Source organism: Oryctolagus cuniculus, chromosome 5 (assembly GCF_051225735.1).
Source record: "Oryctolagus cuniculus isolate XC-2025 breed Fujian yellow rabbit chromosome 5, ASM5122573v1, whole genome shotgun sequence".
In the NCBI taxonomy this organism is placed as follows: Eukaryota; Metazoa; Chordata; class Mammalia; order Lagomorpha; family Leporidae; genus Oryctolagus; species Oryctolagus cuniculus.
Window position 1 is genome coordinate 116,662,312 of NC_142871.1, and position 14,288 is coordinate 116,676,599.

Sequence of the window (14,288 nt, forward strand, 5' to 3'; positions counted from 1 at the left end):
AACCCCAAAACCTCTGGGTTCCAAAATACTTCTGATCCCAAGCATTTCAGAGAAGAGGAACTCAACCTGTGTGTCCTCCGAGTTATATTTCACATATATATAACAACATGCAAACATATGTTATTTTTATCCTCTTACTACCCGAATGTTATTTATAGGCCTCTAATCTTTTGCATTTCAGAACTAGATGTATGGTCTTTCAATGTTGCTTTTAAACACATATTGACTTCCATCTCAGGTCCTGATTGAACACCCATTGTATGCCAGGCAGCATCCCAGAGCAGAGCCTGTACTCTTGAAAAGAACATCCCAAAACTGCTTTTGAAGTAGTTACTATGCAGGGATTTTTAAAACCAGAGAAAGGCAAGCTTTGAAGAGAGTCTCATAGAGAGTGATACTCATCCCTCAGTACAGGAAAGATCTTTGGCTCAAAAGTAAAAGAATATAGCTGTGAGCTACCGTTAGTGCCTGTCACAATCCATGCAAGTGTCCCTCTGCTCCTGCCCTTTTTAGAGGAGAATCAAGCACAAACATCGCAGTGGAATTCGTCTTTATACTGATGCAATGTGACACTCCGTCATCCCACTGACATTTAAAATTTCTGTAGGAGCAAAGGCTTAGTGGCAGGTGTGGCACTGGGCAGGCCTGGAGTCCCAGGCTGCTGAGTCCGAGGGAGAGGCCCCATTCTAGCCAGGCCCCAGAGTGTGGTAACCCACAGGAAGAAGGAAATGAGACAGTGTGTGGTAAAGAATTTTGCAGTGCCCCTAGAAACAGATGGCCTTTGCCCCTGGGAAACATTCTAGAAACCCATGGAATGTCTTATCTTTGTTTGCCCGGGGGACCTCGGTCACCTACCTGCTCACCTGACCATTTGCACCACACCACAGTGTGATAGAGGGGAAATCTTTGGGTCACATTGGATTCGCTCAGCTCCGGACATGGGGAAAACAGAGCAGCCCCTTGGATGTCAACCATGCCTATGTGATGGACTCCCAGTAAGACTCCCAGACACCAAGGCTCCCCTGGCTGATGACGCCCCATGTGCCTTGTCACACATTGTTGCTAGGAGGAGTGAACAGAACCCATGGTTCCATACAAGGAGGACGTTGGAAGCCCCCAGTTTGGACCAGCCTCATCAATCTCCCTGGGCTGACTGTCATCTGTAGCCTTTCTCTGTAATAAACCACAGCTGTATGTATACAGCTTTCGGCAAGTTCTGTCTGTCCTTTGACCGGACCTGAGCATGGTTTAGGGAACGCTACCAGCTTGGATTTACTGTGTCATAAAGAAGGTGGCCTTGGGGACTGCAGCCGCTGAGCTCTTCAGGGAGGAGAAACGTTTTACACTCATTTGGAGACTGACTCCTAGCAATCAGACGTTGACACAGCAACATGCTGGAGTCTGTAGTACTGAGTTTTGTGGGATGGCAGCAAGTTTGGGTGATTTTGCTCTGATTTTGATGTGTTTTATCCATCAAGTGCTATTGCCCTGTAAAACCTGAAGCCATTGTGCAAGTGTTGCCTTTTGGGTTTTAATCAGCTGCAAGAGGCCCCTCCATACTTGTCTTGGAGGAAACCAAACCAGGCTGGAAGGCTGGTTTCCTCACTGAATTAAAGGATCAGAGAAAAAAACAACAACAAAAAACAAAAACAAACAAACAAAAAGAAACAAGACAAAACAAATGAAGGCCAGGCTCCAGTGAAGAAAAGTTCCCTTTGCTCTGTTCACTGTTGCCTGACCTTGAATTGTGTGACTCACTTCCCCATAGGGAACCAGTCCCCTGCACCCCCATCCTGCCTCAGGTAGCATTACCCTGCTTTATCACATTGCTTTGTGGGTGCAGGCTTCAGCACCACTACCCTCCCATGTTCATAATCACCAGACTTGATCGTGGAGTAGGAGGTCAGGGACAGGGTCGTCTATCCTAAAATAAAATCAGCATGCTGGAATGCTCAGTGCTGAACCCAGATTCAGGACTGCTTTCACGTGGGACAGGGAGCAAGAGGAGCAGAGGAAGGCATCAGGTCCATAGACTAACAGCGTGACAAATGAACCACTGGGCTAGAGTGCACGGCCACGGATAAATGGACGGTTGCAGGGGTTCCAGAATCTGGCATACAACAGGACAGCTGGGGTCTGGGGTTGTAGAGCTGCAGATTAATGCCGACATCATGTATCAGAGCACCAGTTGGAGTCTCAGTTGCTCTGCTTCTGATCCAGCTCCCTGCTCATGCACCTAGGAAAGCAGTGGAAGATGGCCCAAGTGCTTGGGCCCCTGCTATCCAAGTGGGAGACCTGGATGGAGTTCCAGGCTCCTGGCTTCCACCTCGCCCAAACGTAGCTGCTGCAGCCATTTAGGAAGTTAGCAAGCAAAAGGAAGATATCTTTGTCTCTATTTCTCCTCTCCATCATTTCTGCCTTTCAAATAAATGAATATATATTTAAAAAGAAGAATGCATCCATCTCCCAACTTCTACTCTCAGGCATGCATGTCTGCTGTGGGCGCTTGCCCTTCTGCCTTCAGCCATGGGGTGATGCAGCAAGAAGACCCTCACCAGATGCTGGTCCCTTGACCATGGACTTACCAACTTCCAGAACTGTAAAAAATAAATCTCTGTTCTTCAGACATTACCCAGTCTCAGATGTTCCATTGCAGCAGCACAGAGTGGACTCAGACACACAGTGTTCCCCCGGTTCCTTTGTTGCCATGCAATTCACTTATCCACAAGTTACAGTCACCTGATATATTGTTGCTGTTGTTATCTTGAACAAACCATTTGTTCGTGTATTTATACTGCCTGTCTCCCCCAGCTTGAATGAATGTAAGAGGAATTGGGTCTATGATGCCCACCTTTGCAGACTCAAAACCTAAAACAGTGCCTGGTACAAAGGGGTTCTCAGAAAATGTTCTTCCTTGGGTAACTTGATGCATTATCAAACATTCAAACAGTGGATATAAAGTGAAGCCTCAGAGATGTGTGTGCAAACCTGCATGCACATTGCCTAATCCTTAGAGTGGGTGGAGCTTTCAATAGGAACAGAATGGGTTATAAATCCTCACTTAATCTCCCTGCAGCACTCCAGCAACCAGCGCCTAGAAGACTTAAGGTTAGTGGTGAATTCTTATAAACTCTTGTTGGACTGGCCTGAATAGTTAAAATATTTTGCTGCCAAATTTGCAATGTATAGAGAAAACTAGTTTTAACTTTGTGGTTAATTAAGCCACTAAACTTAATTATGAAAATAAAAAGAATATATGTATTATATATATTTTTTTCTGCAGAGTTGCTAGGGAAATGAAACTGGGATAGCAAATGTATATCTGGACAAGGCCTGTTGGAGACTTTCATCACCTGTGCTGATATACCTATTATCAGACATGCCTCCACACCCATGTCATACATGAAATGTAGTTTAAAAATTAAGTATATTTGATGTTAGCAGTATTTCCATTGATTGGGTGATATAATGTGCTTAATAAAATTGAAAACTAATAATTAATTTTTGAGCCATTGCATTTTTTCCTTCTCTAGCACATCTCAAGTGTCTTTGTAGGCAGTTGAAAAGGACATAGAGGCTGGCGCCATGGCTCAATAGGCTAATCCTCCGCCTTGCGACGCCGGCACACCGGGTTCTAGTCCCGGTTGGGGCGCCGGATTCTCTCCCGGTTGCCCCTCTTCCAGGCCAGCTCTCTGCTGTGGCCAGGGAGTGCAGTGGAGGATGGCCCAAGTGCTTGGGCCCTGCACCCCATGGGAGACCAGGAGAAGTACCTGGCTCCTGCCATCAGATCAGCGCAGTGTGCTGGCCGCGGCGGCCATTGGAGAGTGAACCAACGGCAAAAGGAAGACCTTTCTCTCTGTCTCTCTCTCTCAGTGTCCACTCTGCCTGTCAAAAAAAGAGAAAAGGACATAGGTGTCAGCCTCATTACACCTTGGTGCCTAACAGATGAACAATGTTGTCCTGTCTCTAAGTATCTACTCCATCTATGCTTGGGAGATTTAATCTGAATGATCTGACTGATCTGACACTGGGGTCTACCTCCAGGGTCCTGAGCACCCAGGGGACCATGCTGAGTTGCAAAGCGGAGGTTCTCTGAGTCCAGCTCTGACACAGTCTTTGGACAGCAATGAGTAGCTTTCCTGGAGGGGCTGGTTCCATGTAGGTAGCTCACTTTGTTTATTCTCCACGTGGCCTTGAGGACCTGGGGAGTGGGAATCTTCTTCTTGGCTCAAGTGTACTTTCCATCTGAGCAAATGTGAAGGCCTTAACGGAGTAAGTCAACCTGTTGTGAGTTTGGGAATGTGAATCAACCCAGTGGTAGGAAACTCAATTTTTGAAAATGAAATATGGGACTGTCTGGAAAAGATCCTTAGCATATGAGCTTGGAATATTCCTCCCTCCCTAATCATCTTACTCCATAAGTGATCACCCACTTCCCAGAGAAACGTTTGTTTTGTGTGTAGTAAAAATGCCATGTAATACATGGCTTTTTTTTTTAAGGGGCTGGTTCCATGTAGGATGCCATGTTGGCTTGGCTAATAACATGTCAAATTCAACTAATTAAGTCTTTTCCTAACATGTTATGTGCTAGAAATACAAAGAGAAAGAATCCCTGATCACCCTAACTTTCAAGTGAAATTGAAACTATAATAAAGCTATGCTTTAAAGCTATACTGAAAACCATGGTTGTGTTGCTAAAATTGTTTTCTTCCAATTTTAAAGTACTCTTTCTCTGACATATTATAAAAGGGTACTTTAAAAAGTTTGACCTAGCCTGATTAGGATGCCCATGTCCCACAGTGGACTGCCTGGTCCAGCTCCCAACCTTGGTTCCTGATTCTAATGCGCACTCTGACAGGCAGCAGGGACGCCTCGAGTCGCTGAGTTCCTGCCATCCACATGGGAGACCTGGGTTGAGTTTCCAACTGGAAAGGGTCTTTTCTCTCAAATAAATTAAAGATAAGAACTTTTAAAAAGTTTGTGGATAAGCGAACATATTCTGAAACATCACACGGTACCCTATATGTGTACAATTTTTTAAAAAAGTTTTAAGAAATAATTTAAAAATTATTTATTTGAGAGGTAGAGTTACAGACAGTGAGAGGGAGAGACAGAGAGAAAGGTCTTTCTTCCCTTGGTTCACTCCCCAAATGGTTGCAACAGCTGGAGCTGTGTTGATCTGAAGCCAGGAGCCAGGAGCTTTTTCCTGGTCTCCCATGTGGCTGCAGGGGCCCAAGGACTAGAGCCATCTTCTACTGCTTTCCCAGGACACAGCAGAGAGCTGGATTGGAAGAGGAGCAACCAGGACTAGAACCGGCATCCATATGGGATGCCGGTGCCACAGGCGGAGGATTAAGCTACTGTTTCACAGTACAATTTTTAATGTGTCAGTAATTTTTAAAGTTTTTCGGAAAATTAAAAAGAGTAATGCTGGGCTGGCGCCGCGGCTCGCTAGGCTAATCCTCTGCCTTGCGGCACCGGCACACCAGGTTCTAGTCCCGGTTGGGGCACCGGATTCTTTCCCGGTTGCCCCTCTTCCAGGCCAGCTCTATGCTGTGGCCCGGGAGTGCAGTGGAGGATGGCCCAAGTGCTTGGGCCCTGCACCCCATGGGAGACCAGGAGAAGCACCTGGCTCCTGCCAACGGATCAGCGCGGTGTGCCGGCCACAGCGCACTGGCCGCGGCGGCCATTGGAGGGTGAACCAACGGCAAAGGAAGACCTTTCTCTCTGTCTCTCTCTCTCACTGTCCACTCTGCCTGTCCAAAAAAAAAAAAAGTAATGCAAAAATGTTTGAAATACACACATAGTTTCTTTTCACAATACACATTTTCATGAACTTTTTGAAGATTCCCAGTATGCATGGATTTTGTAAATTTTGCACCAAAATAAACATCTTTTAATTCTATTTTCCATGAACTTTTTTTAAAAGATTTTATTTATTTATTTGAGAGGTAAAGTTACAGAGAGAGCGAGATGGAGAGACAGAGAGAAAGGTCTTCCTTCCTCTGGTTCACTCCCAAGATAGCCATGATGGCAAGAGCTGGGGTGATCAGAAACCAAGAGCCAGGAGCTTCTGGGGATCTCCTTCTGGGTGCAGGAACCCAAGCACTTGGGCCATCTTTCACTGTTTCCCAGGCCACAGCAGAGAACTGGATGGGAAGAGGAGCGGCTGGGACACAAACCAGCACCCACGTGGGATGCCAGCACCACAAGTGGAGGCTTAGGCTACTAGGCCACAGCGCCGGTCGTCCATGAACTTCTTGAAGTATTCTTGTACACTTAAAAATGTTGATCTCTTAAATTAGTCCCTTTCAAATCATATCCAGAAAAATCAGTAACAGTCATTTTTTGCTAAATTACTCAGACAATAGAGAAAAATATGTTTAGTTTTATCCAAATTTTTCAGTATGACTGTTAACATTGTTGGTTGAATTTCACTTTTCTGAGTAAGATGTGTGTTCAGGTTGATAAGAGTTTATATAGGGCAAAGAATGAGGGCATCAGAAGAAAAACAAGATCAGAAAGGTATTTCAAACTGGGAGAAACTAAGATTATCTCCTTCCAAATGAATGCCTCACTTGAAAGTTGAGGAACCTTACATTTCTTTCAGATCTTGCCCTAGGGCTGGGACCTGCACATCTGGTGCTTTGTTAAGTTTGAGAATTGCAAGGGCTTTCAATCCTAGGAATTCCTCTCTTGAAAAATGTACAGATTGATCTCCCATGGAAAATTGACTTATAATCCTCCCAACTGCCTTCTTCCCTGAACATTCACTATCCTTAGCCACAAAAAACTCCAGCATGTGACCCTTTGCACAGCCTACTATTTAAACAGAACGTCCTGCACTTCCTGCCTGCCTGACCCCCCCTGCAAAGAACAGCTCTGGCACCACACCTTGGGCCCCAGGTGCAGGTTAGTTGGATTTTCTCTGTGAGTCCAGCTTCTCAGCTTTATCCTCATGTCTCTGGGAATCACCTGAGAACCTTGTTCAACACATAGACCGATTCAGTAGGCCTGATCCAGGGACTGAGCTGTTGCCTTCGTGACTGGCTCCCAGAAGCTGGTCCACAGTCACACTCAGAGAATGTTATGTATAAGAAGCAAGTGTGACTTTTCTCACATGTGAATGGTGCTGCGATCTGGAGATGTGTGTGTGTGTGTGTAGCACTTTCATCTTTACTATGGTCAGAAGTTTGCACACATTATCATATGAGAGGGGAGCATTCAGAAGTAAGATTTTACTGAGTCCTTATTTTAAATTGTACATACTTTTCTCAAGCACTTACCTTCAAGTACCTGTACCCTTGCTCAGGAGTGACTCTGTGCAGAAACTTCAGTCACATGTGGGGCTCTTGTTTCCCAGCCCAAACCAATTATAAGAAACAAGTAGAAAAAGGAGAGGGAAAGGGGAATTGAAAATGCAATACAGGCCGGTGCCGTGGCTCACTAGGCTAATCCTCTGCCTAGCGGCACCGGCACACCAGGTTCTAGTCCCGGTCGGGGCGCCGGATTCTGTCCACTTGCCCCTCTTCCAGGCCAGCTCTCTGCTGTGGCCAGGGAGTGCAGTGGAGGATGGCCCAAGTGCTTGGGCCCCGCACCCCATGGGAGACCAGGAGAAGCACCTGGCTCCTGCCATCGGATCAGCGCGGTGCGCCGGCCACAGCATGCCGGCCGCAGTGGCCATTGGAGGGTGAACCAACGGCAAAGGAAGACCTTTCTCTCTGTCTCTCTCTCACTGTCCACTCTGCCTGTCAAAGAAAAAAAAATCAACATGTGGGGCCTGGTTTTCATCAAAGGGCCATACGAGCAAAGCTTGTCTTGCAGTCTGCTCAGCCCGCCTGAGATATGTGCTGGGTCTCTGCACCCCCACCGCTCCTCTCAGGCAAAGTTTGTGAACCCTGAGGGAGGGGGCTCAGCTCCCAATGTCCTAAGACCCATGCAAGAAGCCTCCCTGGAAGCCAGGTTTGTTTAATTCACAACACACCTGTTGGCCAATATCAGAGGCAGAAAAACCAGACTTGAACACACAGGTTTGAGTTTATGCTCACCTAATCCTCCCCCTCCCTGGGGTTCGGGGTGTTTCCGCAGCCGAGTTCTCAGGGTGTTTGCACTTTGGATGAAATTCAGAAAGAACTGCTCCTTTGTTCTCTGCGTTTTTCATTTCCCACAGATGGAATGAATATTTCCATTGCACCTGTGCTTTATGCTTTGCAATGTACTTTTATACAATGAGAATAATTGGGTTTACTGTTTGAAGCATAAACAAACTTGGTCTTCTGTGTTACCAGCTGTGGTTTATTCTGCTGTTTGTTGAAATTCCTTAGAGGTCAAGGAAAAAGGATTAGAGGGCATGGTTCAGCCTTTTACCTGTACTGTTTTGTGGGTGGCAGAGGGGATGCCAAACTAAATTGCATTTACATACCCTCATTCTGTAAGACTGGGCAATTCCTGTAATCCCGTGCTGAGTGCTCATTTCATCTGACTTACTTCACACTCTAGATGTTTTTGCTGGCAGGAGCTATTTTTATGCTTGGAGTTTCTAATCTAGTACTTTATCCATAGTAGGAGCTCAATAAATGATTAATATTGAAAGAATGAATAAAAGATTGAACCAAGGAATCTTTCAATTTTAGAAACTGGTATCTCAAAGTAGCATCCTGGCAGTATAATGCATATTGCACAGCCACCATGTCCAGGGTAATGCTGGGTTGGTTCCACAGAGGATAGAAAGGTCTTCCTTTGGTTCCACAGAGGATGGAAGAAAGACGTAACCCCTGCCTTCTGGGAGTTAGCCACCTTGTTAGAATTTTGCTGTGTACCTTAAGGCATGCGGATCCGGCTGAAAAGCCCATGAGAGCATTTCAGGCATAGAAAGCCAAGACACTCTGGAAAACAAAAACAAAAACAAAAACAAAAACACACACCTAAATGAAAGATCTCCACTAGTGAGATCCCAGTGGAAAGAATAGGAGGTACCTTTCTCTGAAGGGAGGTGAAAATTCCACTTTGACTACGACCTTATCTAAATATGATCAGAGTCGGCAAACTCAAAAGGCTTCCATAGCCTTGGCAACTCATGACAAGAGCCTAGGGTGATTACTGACGCCATAAACAAGAGTGTCAATTTGTTAAGTCAACAACAGGAGTCACTGTGCACTTACTCCTCATGTAGGATCTCTGTCCTTAATGTGCTGTACATTGAGATTTAATGCTATAACTAGTACTCAAACAGTATTGTTCACTTTGTGTTACTATGTGTGTACATTGAGATTTAATGCTATAACTAGTACTCAAACAGTATTGTTCACTTTGTGTTTCTATGTGTGTGCAAACTGTTGAAATCTTTACTTAATATATGCTAAACTGATCTTCTGTATATAAAGAGAATTGAAAATGATTCTTGATGTGAATGGAAGGGGAGAGGGAGCAGGAAAGGGAAGGGTTGCAGGTGGGAGGGAAGTTATGGGAGAGGGAGCCATTGTAATCCATAAGCTGTACTTTGGAAATTTATTCATTAAATAAAAGTTAAAAAAAATAAAAATAAAATAATAAAAAAAGAATTTTGCTGTGTAGACTCCAGGGAGCACAGGTGGTTCCTGGGTGGGTGTGAGATGGTGAGAGGTATGGGGCCACTTCTCTGTGCTCAACTATTCTGGGAGGAGTTTCGTCTGGGGACTACAGGCCTACTGAGGATTTTAATATATGACTGATGCAGGATAATTGTACACATTTCTGGGGTACTATGTGGCATTTCAATGCTGGATATAATATAAAATGATCAAATCAGATAACTGGTATATCTATCACCCCAAGCAATTCCTCGTTTCTTTACATTCAAGTTCCTCTGTACTAACTATTTGAAATACACAGTTAATTACTGTCACCTATAATTATCCTACTGTCGTATGGAGCAGCAGAAATTCTTCCTCCTAGCCGGCTGCACCCCAGCACCCTTCACCATCTTCTCACCAATTCCTCTTCTACACCTTTCCCGGGCTCTGAAATCAGTCATGATTCTATTCTTTGATGACACCCCTCTAGGTCAGTCCATCATCATCCATCCTGAAAGTGGAAACTCTGAGGCCAGAGCCAGCTGTTTATGGGGTACACAAACATTTGCTGGTGTTTTTTTTTTTTTTTCACAAGAAGTAGTGACTGGATATAATTTGAGGTGCTGGTTATTAGGTTATTAACAATCTGGCTTCCCAAGTCACATCCTTCCAGCTCTCATGTGCCTGAGAATGTGGAGAGAGCAGAGAGAGGTGAAATAGGGGAATCTCTGCAGGCTCTAACAAGGGCATCACATAAAATTCCCAAGTACACTACTGCACTGAGTATCACCAAGTGAAATTTATGTAAGTTTTAACTTCCTTTAACAAAATATCAATAATGGGGACTTGTAACTCTAAAACCCAAATGTCTCTGCCTTTGAAAGAAGGGAATTTTTTTTAAAAGATTCATTTATTTATTTGAAAGGCAGAGTTACAGAGAGGCAGAGGCAGAGAGAGACAGAAAGAGAGGTCTTCCATTCTCTGGTTCACTCCCCAGATGGCCAAAACTGCTGAAGCTGGGCTGATTTGAAGCCAGGAGCCAGGAGCTTCTTCTGGGTCTCCCACGTGGGCGTAGGGGCCCAAGCACTTGGGCCATCTTCTACTGCTTTCCCAGGCCACAGCAGAGAGCCGGATCGGAACTGGAGCAGCTGGAACTTGAACCGGCACCCATATCTGATGCCAGCACTGAAGGCAGTGACTTTACCTGCTATGCCACAGTGCCGGCCCTCTATTTGACTTTGGAGAGTATGAGGACTCCTTAACCTTCCTGCTAGGGGCACTCAAGAAGAGCAGAGGACTCCAGAGTTCGCTTCCCTTCCTCTCTTATATTTCTTCACTTTCATTTTATTGAAAAGTTCATTTTCAGGTTTGTCAGTGAGCTCCTGAATGTAAACATGGTTTCTCTAATCAGGGCATTTGCTTAGCAAAGTGCCTTTTCTTCTTCTTCTTCTTCTTCTTCTTCTTCTTCTTCTTCTTCTTCTTCTTCTTCTTCTTCTTCTTCTTCTTTAATCATAGCATCTCTCAGACTAATAAAGTGATAGGTTTTTAGGAATTCCTGAACTTTCCAACCTGCCACATCTAAAGAGGCCGTTTAAAAGGAACAAATCTGGAAAGAGACCCAATATAGGTGGTGTCCAGGGAGCAAGAAGGGAAATAAACCTCTCTAAGGGTTAAAAAAAAATGTAAGTCCAAAACAGAAGAGAGAGGGAACAGGACAGGCATAGGGAGGAAAGGCTTCCGACTACCTGCACAACCGTGTGGAGCAAATTGACTTTGTTAGCATATAATTATGGCTATCAACAGTTATGTTCTCATTATAATCTGTCAGTGATATTCAGCTTTTACTTTCTTCCCTTCACCCCATACTTGGCTTTTATTATTCACATAATGCAATAGAGCATCAGTGCTGATTTTGTGCAATACAAGCAACACATAGATATGAACTCTCTGTACACATCTGTGATCCAACTCAAAGCTAAGGGACATAAAATTGAAAGCCAAGCTAAATGATTTAAGAATGAAAGCAAAAACGAGGATTGAGCACTGCAAGAAATCAGAAGCAGTGCCTCATGTTCACACCAGTTACACATGGAAATACCACCACCACAACAGTGATCGAATTCTGACTCATATACTCATTTAAAAAAAATCTCAAAAAACACGTTTCATGCATTATAACCCTTCCATTATAGCACAGAAATGACATTACAAGACAAGCATAAGTGAGGTGAACGGTCTTTTCTAGTCGTTGTTGTATGATGCTGCAGATAATGTAGCCCTGGAACACTGGGGTCCTGCACATTAGCGCAGCTAATAGGATAAAACAGTCCTCTGCAAGGGGTGCTGGACACCTGAAGAAATCTGCTGCAGCCACACTGGTTACATTTTCCACACAGATGAGTACAGCTACAATTAGATCTAAGTTTCTAAAAAGCTTTGCAATCTTTCTTGTACCAAAAAATTCAACAAAAGATACAAGTGAAAACTTGACCATACCTTCCCAGAGCTGCTGTTGTGTCAAAATCCAATAGAGTTTTAATTTCTTAATTTTGATTGTAAACGAATTAATCCTAGTGCACATCCAGGCTACCTGTTTTTAGCAATCAGAACACAAGACATCTTCAGGGGAGAGCCAGTGCAATTAGCTTCCAAGCTTATCTCAAGACACTGTCGTTGGCTGATGTTTTTATCCATAACCAGTTGTGATGTTTAGCTTTCACACAATGCCTGGATAGCTCTTAGAAGACCAATCCAACCATATGGCATTTGGAACCAAATGCTAGTTTCACAGAAAGGAAGGTCTGATCTTCTTTATGGTTTTCTTCTGGCTTAAAAAAAAACATGTGGGAATGTTGAAGTTTAACTATGGAAGAAGTAGCTTGCCTGTCCTTCTTTGGTGTGCCATTTACAAAAAACACAGGCGTAAAACACTCACCAAAGGTTAGACCTTGATTGCATTCCTGAAAGGCAGATATGCTGCAAACATGCAGAGGCCTCATTTATTTTGCTTGACGTTTGATAACTAATCTTGTCTCCATTATTTGTGTACACCGATTACTGTGCAGGTTTTCATCCACTTTTATTCAGAGGAGGGCATATACACTCTGTAGGGCTGTATCTATCCAACTATGCCCATAAAAAACACTCAAACATCCTAAAATATCAAATATAACACAGAAAAGTGCACCGTTAACCTCTGGAGAACAACACAAAAAAATGGCATGCACTTGGCTTTTCATGTTTCCCTGATACATCAAAACACAAATGAATCTTCTGTCCTTCACAAGTAGTAACATATTCCCTGGATTTTCTCAGGATTCTTTTCTGACTCTTGCTGCAGTTTCTGCTGCGTAATCATGTGCACAGTTGTATTTGTCAGCATAACAGTGAAATCCACAAAATAGATTTGTATATGGGCAAACTCTGCAAGGCCAACCAAATGTTGGTTAGCTTTGCTTACTTTAACTAAAACACTGAAGAGGAAGTCCTTAGGAAGAAGAGGGTTGATTTTTTAATTTTTTTTAAACTTTTACTTAATGAATATAAGTTTCCAAAGCATATCTTATGGATTACAATGGCTTTTCCCCCCTATAACTTCCCTCCCACCCGCAACCCTCCCATCTCCCGCTCCCTCTCCCATTCCATTCACATCAAGATTCAGTTTCAATTATCTTTATATACAGAAGATCAATTTAGTATATATTAAGTAAAGATTTCAACAGTTTGCACCCACACAGAAACACAAAGTGAACAATACTGTTTGAGTACTAGTTATAGCATTAAATCACAATGTACAGCACATTAAGGACAGAGATCCTACATGAGGACATGAGGAGTAAGTGCACAGTGACTCCTGTTGTTGACTTAACAAATTGACACTCTTGTTTATGGCATCAGTAATCACCCTAGGCTCTTGTCATGAGTTGCCAAGGCTATGGAAGCCTTCTGAGTTTACCGACTCTGATCATATTTAGACAAGGTCATAGTCAAAGTGGAATTTTCACCTCCCTTCAGAGAAAGGTACCTCCTTCTTTGATGACCTGTTCTTTCTAGCCATTCTATGAGTCTGCTGTGTATGAGCGTTGATTTTTGACTTAAGGTTTGGATGTTGTTGACCAAGACAGAATGGCCCCATAGGTTCAAGCACCTGATGAGGAGGATGGCGAATGGAGGGATGATCTCAAGGCAAACCAGGAAGCAGACATAGGGATAATATATGTATGTGTCTCCCTTTATACAGCCCTATGATTTGTTCATAGGGGCACCTCCTTAACAACCTCCAGCATCCTCCAAGCTATGACACCACATGCAACAGTGTCTATTTTTGCTGTTATCTTGAAGCACCCATTGTTGCATATGAGATGGGAGGGTTGGATGTGAGCAAAGAAGACTCAGCCATCGCCCTGCGTGGCATAGAGCCTCAGAATTTCCAAAGCACTGTTCCTTGTGTTTTAAAAATTTTACTTATTGGTAAGGGAGAGACATTGAAAGAGAGAGATCGCACTGATCTGTTGATTTACTCCCCAAATGCCTCTGGGAACTCAATATTGGTTTCCTACATTGGTGGCAGGGACTCAACCACTTATGCTATCAACTGCTGCCTCCCAAGGCAGGTATTGCAGGAAGCTATAAGCAGGACAGGAGCTGGGACTCCACCTTGAAAGGCTGCAGATCACCCAGGGTAATTCCGACCACTTGCAGATGAGGACACGACAGCAGACAGAGGTTTAGTTTCAG

The 14,288-nt window shown here is 44.0% G+C and overlaps 1 protein-coding gene across 2 annotated transcripts in view; it reads left to right on the forward strand.

The window, feature by feature from the left end:
• Positions 1-2,991: 2,991 nt before the first annotated feature.
• Positions 2,992-14,288, forward strand: part of LOC100354436 (glutathione S-transferase A4) — a 29,109-nt gene continuing 17,812 nt past the window's right edge. The window contains exon 1 of one of the 2 annotated variants that reach the window (XM_089333158.1): positions 2,992-3,108. The gene's annotated coding sequence lies outside the window, so the exon portion shown is untranslated. The remainder of the gene's footprint in view (positions 3,109-14,288) is intronic. The other variant, XM_070074658.2, reaches the window with a different exon arrangement.